Raw genomic sequence first — 6222 nt, 5'->3', positions numbered from 1 at the left:
ACTGTCCCACTCTGTCTCTAACTTGAATCTTCTTTTTCTTTTTAAGCGTATCCTGTGTCGACCCATTAACAGTGTGTTTTACTTGTTAAACTTGTAACAGACACTTGACATTGGCTTTATTTCATTAAGTTTGGTAGAAAAACCTTAGGTCCCTCTATTTAGTATTTCTAAGCAGTATTTAGACATTTAATGCATGTTTTTTTTTTTTTTTTTTAACACAGACTATTATGTAGCCAGTCTGTTTGTTAATGTATTTTGCAGCAGTAAGGTTGGGCCAAAAGGATGTTACCATCATTGTCATCAACAACTAAGCCTGACATCCAGATTTAAAAGCCCTGCCCGCCTATCCACACTAACATCGGGTCCATGTCATTGGTCCAACAGCCCATTGGTTCAACATCCCATTAGTCCGACTGTCCGCGGTGCTGAACGGCTCGCGGTGGGTGTATGGTGCGCCGCGACTGGCTCTGGGTCAGCTGGGAAAGGCTTGAGGCGGAGCAGGCTCACGGCTTATGTGTTTGTCACTTTCTTTTTCATTTTAACCCACACCATGATCTTTTCCTGACCCTAACCAAGTGGTTTTTGTGCCTAAACCTAACCAGACCTTAACCACAGGGCATCATGATGATTTCAGAATGGACTTCGGAACAATGGGTTTAATATGGTCGGAACAATGGGCTGTCAGACCAATGAGCAGTTCCCCTAACATCGTGGTTTGGGTTTGCTGTACTGCTAATGGCATTCATTGTGTGCTTAAAAACTAACAATTGTAATTTATAAACCAAATAAGCCAGATGAATATCAAATATACTTAATGTATTACGGCTTATTCCGTGTGCGATATGTGAAATGACTATATTGTGAACATTGAGAGCATTAGACTCGCAGACAGATACACATACATAAAGAAAAAGTCAAATCATATCAGACAAACATGATACCTCGTACCTCACACTCTTCCCATTCAGATCCCTCTCTCCTTTTTGTGGGCAAGCGAGGTGAACTGTGTTTTTATATCACGGCTCCAGACCACGATCTGGAGGTCTGGACTACTAGTGCAACTTGCACATAAAATATGAACTGGAGAGCTGTTAGTTTGTTTCCAGTTTCCAGTGAATAAATCATCACATTTACATGTGCCATTGTAAGAGTTTAACTTAATGAGTTTAACCATAGTGTTGTTGCGAGGCGGGTTTGGATTCTGGACCAACTGAGGCAGGAACAAACACAGGTATGAAGTTTGAGGGTATTTAATGAAAAAGGTAGTCAAAAGACACAGGTGGTGGCATCAGGAGACAGGCGGGCTTGGGAGCTGGGAAGGCGTCCGAGCTTGCAAAAATATCCAGCTTCACACAGGAAAAAAGCGCTGGAGAGCAGAGGCACTGGTGGCTGACGTAGGCAGCGAGGCACACACTGAAAAAACACAAAAGAAACACTGGTAAGGAGCTGAGAAGTTTCAAGCAGCAAAACTCTTCAAAAATCACTGGAGAACAAACTACAAAAGCCGTGTGACACTACCGAACAGGACGGAATTATCTGGCACAGGAGTGGAGTCATGACCAGGCTTATGTGGAGGGTTGATTAGTGGAGGTTGCAGCCAGGTGTGCCTCGTCTGCCGAATCTCAGGGAGAGAGAGGAAAATCAGCCACGCCTCCTGCCACACACACACACTGCAGGGAGAGTAAAACAGAATGGGGAGGGGAAGGAGAGAGACAGAAAAAAACCAAATACTACTAACATATGAACTGGAGAGCTGTTATTTTGTTTACAGCCCACAATGAATTAATCCTCACATTAGAAGGTGCAATGGTAACAGTCTGACTTTCTGCTAACTGTTGAAAATTAAAGCACCAGTGGTTCCACTTTGATTTATTTAACTATTACAAGACTTATTTAACTTTATTACAGCAGTTTTTTGTTTACTTTATCACAGTAGCCCCCATTTTTTTTAATCTTTCATTCAAACTGAACACACAGCATGTTGCATACCACCACAGTGGTCAAAAACCTTTTGCTCTTCTGGGATGCAAAACCTGACGGCAACAATGTTGTTCCTACCTTTATACCTTAAAACTCCAAATGCCAATGAAGCACCACCCAGTGTACATAAATAGCAAATAAATAGACTGCTGAATGAATGACCTATTTGGCTCTTACAGTGGTTGAAGAACCTGTCTGATCTTCTGACCACTCCTGTTTCATAACCTATTTTTAATGGCCACTGCTGATTACATAGTTATTATTACTCATAAGAAGGATGACCATAACTATGAAAATAAGACCCAAGTTGTAAAAAGACTGATCCTTAATAATGAAGGAGGATCTCTTTGTTGTCCTTCTTCTGGTCAGTGCAGTATTAGCCTGTTATGAAAGTAGGGACACCTACCTTCACTTCCTGTTGATTGTCTCTTCTTAAAACCTTCTTTGAACAAACTGACATAATGGATTGTGCAGGCGAGCCTGCAGCTCCAGGTCGATTTGAGTTGATGGGTGCTACTGCATACAGCTGGGTATGTGTCACAGAGGTAAGAGAATATGAATCCCCAACCCCCACTTCCTTGCCATCTCCCACACCATGTGCAGATGTACAGAGGCGAGCCCTCCGTCTTTGAAACAACAGTGTTACTCTGGTTTTCTCTGTCTGTGCTGTCTGTTCTGTATGCCATGTCTGACACTTTGTGTTCTAAATGTAAAAACCAAGCAATAAGAGCAGTCTGACAGAACAATCAATCGCTGTGTCGTGCCCTGTGTTGACACCGGAATTAAACAGCATTGCTATGCCTGTGTTGCAAATATAAGGCAAAGCAAAAGTAGCTCCTGTTTGCTTTTGTGTCATTTCTTCAAGCTGTCAGGGTAATGGCACGTGGTTGTATATGAATGCAGCATAATAATCATCTCTCCATGTTTGCTGCTGGCGACCTTATTCCTCACTCCAAAGGAGACTTTGCATTTCACTCATATATTTTTCAGGTTGAAAACATCCTGCTGGGTCTTGGACCATTGAGGCCCATGTTCACTTTATCATTTGATGAATGGAAATGTGAGAAATTGATTTTCATTCCCTCCAGTTCCACAGTACCAGCTTGATATTTTGAATTGGTCTTGAGCAGGAGGTTAGGGATGGAGTGGAGTGGCAAGGGGAATTCCGCAGCTGCAATTTTCCTCAGTAGAGCTTCCTGCACGCTCCAAATGTTCCCTTATTAGATTTTAAGGTTCCCTCTGGGCAGGTATGCAGTCCTTCATGATCTCTGTTCATTTAATTGGTCGTTTACAAGATGGCTTCAGGGTTTCTAACAGTTCATAAAGCTAGTTGGCAGGACCTCCTGCCCTCTGCGGCAAAAGCCAGGGAGGGAAAAGATCACATGGCTGCAGGAGGGCGAGAAGTTGCAGATGTATTATTAAAAAAAAAGGGATAACCTTGCAGCCTCTTTTTCGAGCTTTCAGCACATTGCAAACCAAAAGAAAGCAACATTTGAAAAGAGAGGTTTCTGTGATGAATAGCTCAATTGATTCAAGATGAAGCTAGATCTTTTAGACTGGCACACCATTGTTGCTGTCCATTAGCTAATATACCAATGCATTAGTGTCTGACAAGCAGGGATTTGTAAACATTTGCATCTTCAGAATGAGGTCAGAGCAGGATAATGATTACCACATTGTTGGGAAGAGGAGGAGCTAAATATGATCATTGACAATAATTCATAATTATTAATATTAATTATGGATTATTAAAATATTTGCTTAATTAATTAATAACTAATTAGTTATTACATAAGCATAATAATCAAATTAGCTTACAGCGGGGCACCACCGGGAAAACCCGGACCAATGATCAGACGTAAATTCAGTCTCAAGAGTGTTCACTTAGGAAGCTAATTCTAGGGAGATATCAGCAACTATAAGATGAACAGGAAGGAGTGGAGCTCAGGCACTGACTTTGTCAACCAGCTTCATCACAGTATACAATGAAAAACCAAAGCAACCTCTCTTTGCAGTATAACAGGGTTTATTCACACTGATGACATTAATTTACAACCAACATCAACATTGCTCTATAAACCGTATCAACTATAAAACATTACCGAATCAACCAGCAAGCATCAAGAAGGGTGTGTGTGTGTGTGCGCGTGTGTGTGTGTGTGTGTGTGTGTGTGTGTGTGTGTGGGTGTGTATGAGGGTGTGGGAGAAAGTGGGTGAGTGAGCGAGAATGTGTGAGTGTGTGTGGTGTGTGTGTGTGTGTGTGTGTGTGTGTGTATGTGTATGTATGTCTGAGCGAGTGGGTGTGTGAGAGAGAGAGAGGCGTGTGAGCGTAGCAAGATGGCGGCTGTGACGCTGCAAGCTACGTCACGCAATGGCGGCTTGCCAAGAAAGCACGCGACTCAAAAAGGAGGGGAGCCGGTAGAGAGGGAAGTTCAAATTGCTCGGCTCCAAGTGTAGGTTAGTGGAAGAGAGGAAGAGAGAAAGGGAAGCACTCAGAAGTGTGGTCACGCAGGCGGTATTGAGATGCAGTAACCCGTCTGTGTTACGCAGAGACGCGCTCGGCTCAGCTGGTGAGCGGCGTGAATCTGGACATTGAACCAACACAGCCGAAGTACTGATCGATCCCGCGTGCTGGGTGACACAATAGCGGTCCGACGAGGTCGGATCACTGCGTATTACAAGCAGACACAAACGGGCAGGAGAATAACAGACAGCAGCAACACAGGCAATATTTTTACAATATCAATGCAGCCAAAATCGGACGCGGCGGTCCGTATCAACAAGCCCTTACAAACTTAAAAAGAAAACACACACTATCTAATATCTGCCCAGAGCTAAAGCCTCTTACTGTTGCAGAAGGTGGAGTGATGTGTCGGTCGTTCCTCGTGCGTCCTTTGTTGTGGCAGAGGTGAAGTGGTTAGCGGCTCACAGCGGCTAACGGGTCCTTGGCGAGGGGGCAAGTCTCTGGCGAGGCGAGCACCGCTCGTGAGCGGGAATCACTGGGAAAGAAGGGGGTCCTTGTCCTTCTTCTTGAAGCAGGCAGTCCTTGTTATCTACCAAACTTCATCCACGGGCATCCGGGTGAGAGGGTCAATCCGTGGTCTCGTGCGGGCTACTCTGTGTTCCTCGGCGCACAGAGTGAGGGAGAGGAGAGGAGATCAGCTCGACCAGCGAGGGAAATCCGTAGGCCTAAAACGCGTCCAACTGTGCACAGTAATAACTCTTTCTAAAGCGTTCGCCACGTGGGACGAGTTGCTAAGCTTTAGGAACAGTTGTGGGTACTTCTATTAGCTATGAGGATCACAGCCAGAAGCGTTTCCCTCAGGTACGCTCTGTGATGATATACCCCGGCGTGACGTCATCGGTGCGGGGTTGGCCATGGCGGATTTCACCCAATGGGAGCTGTGTATTTCAAGGGAACTCTGCTGGTCAGCTGGGGTGCTGTGTTGGGGGTTGAATCAGCTGATTCACACAGAGAAAGGGGGTTGACTGATTCCTTTGTTCTTTTGGGCGCCAACATGTGGTCTCAGGCTTTGATTGTTACATGTAGGCCCAAAAGTTTATGGATAAAGTGTAGGCCTTTGTTAGAAATCCTTGTACGGCACAACAACATCATCAGAAGTTTCACTATCAGACATCCAAATCCATTTCAGCAAATTCAAAGAATCACATCAGCATTTGGCATGTTTTAGCTAATTTCCTGCAAATCATTTATACATTCCTGCTGACACATTTCAAAAGCATATGTGGGTATTCAATTTCATAATGCATTTTTCAGATCTTCTGCCAGGCATTTCGTCCTATTCATTTCACTTATGGAAATCAACTTCTGGAAAGTTATTATTTTGTGCAAATATACAGACTGCTGCTGTCAATCTGAATTTACAGTTATAGTACCATGAGAGCAATAAATGCAGACATGGGGCCCTATTTAGATGGTCTAAAACGCTAAGAGCCAGGTGTGCGGCGCATGGGCGTGTCCCAGTCACTTGCTAGTTAGACAGTGCGTTTTTAGACTGTGCTCCATGGTGGAGAGTCTAAAAGGGTTGGACTTACTCTGTGAATTAGTCATGGGTGTGTTTTGGGCATATCATTCAATAAGCCAGTCAGAGTGTCACCTCTCATTCCCTTTAATTAAAAGAGGTGCAATTGGAGCGCATGGCGCAGAGCTAGTTAGATGGCGGACCTGCCAACTGGAAAGAGTGAGCGTTTTACAGCTGCAGAGATGGATCTCCTCATGCG

Source organism: Epinephelus fuscoguttatus, linkage group LG17, assembly GCF_011397635.1.
Source record: "Epinephelus fuscoguttatus linkage group LG17, E.fuscoguttatus.final_Chr_v1".
Lineage (NCBI taxonomy): Eukaryota > Metazoa > Chordata > Actinopteri > Perciformes > Serranidae > Epinephelus > Epinephelus fuscoguttatus.
The sequence above is the reverse complement of the archived record's forward strand: the minus strand, read 5'-3'. Positions refer to the sequence as shown.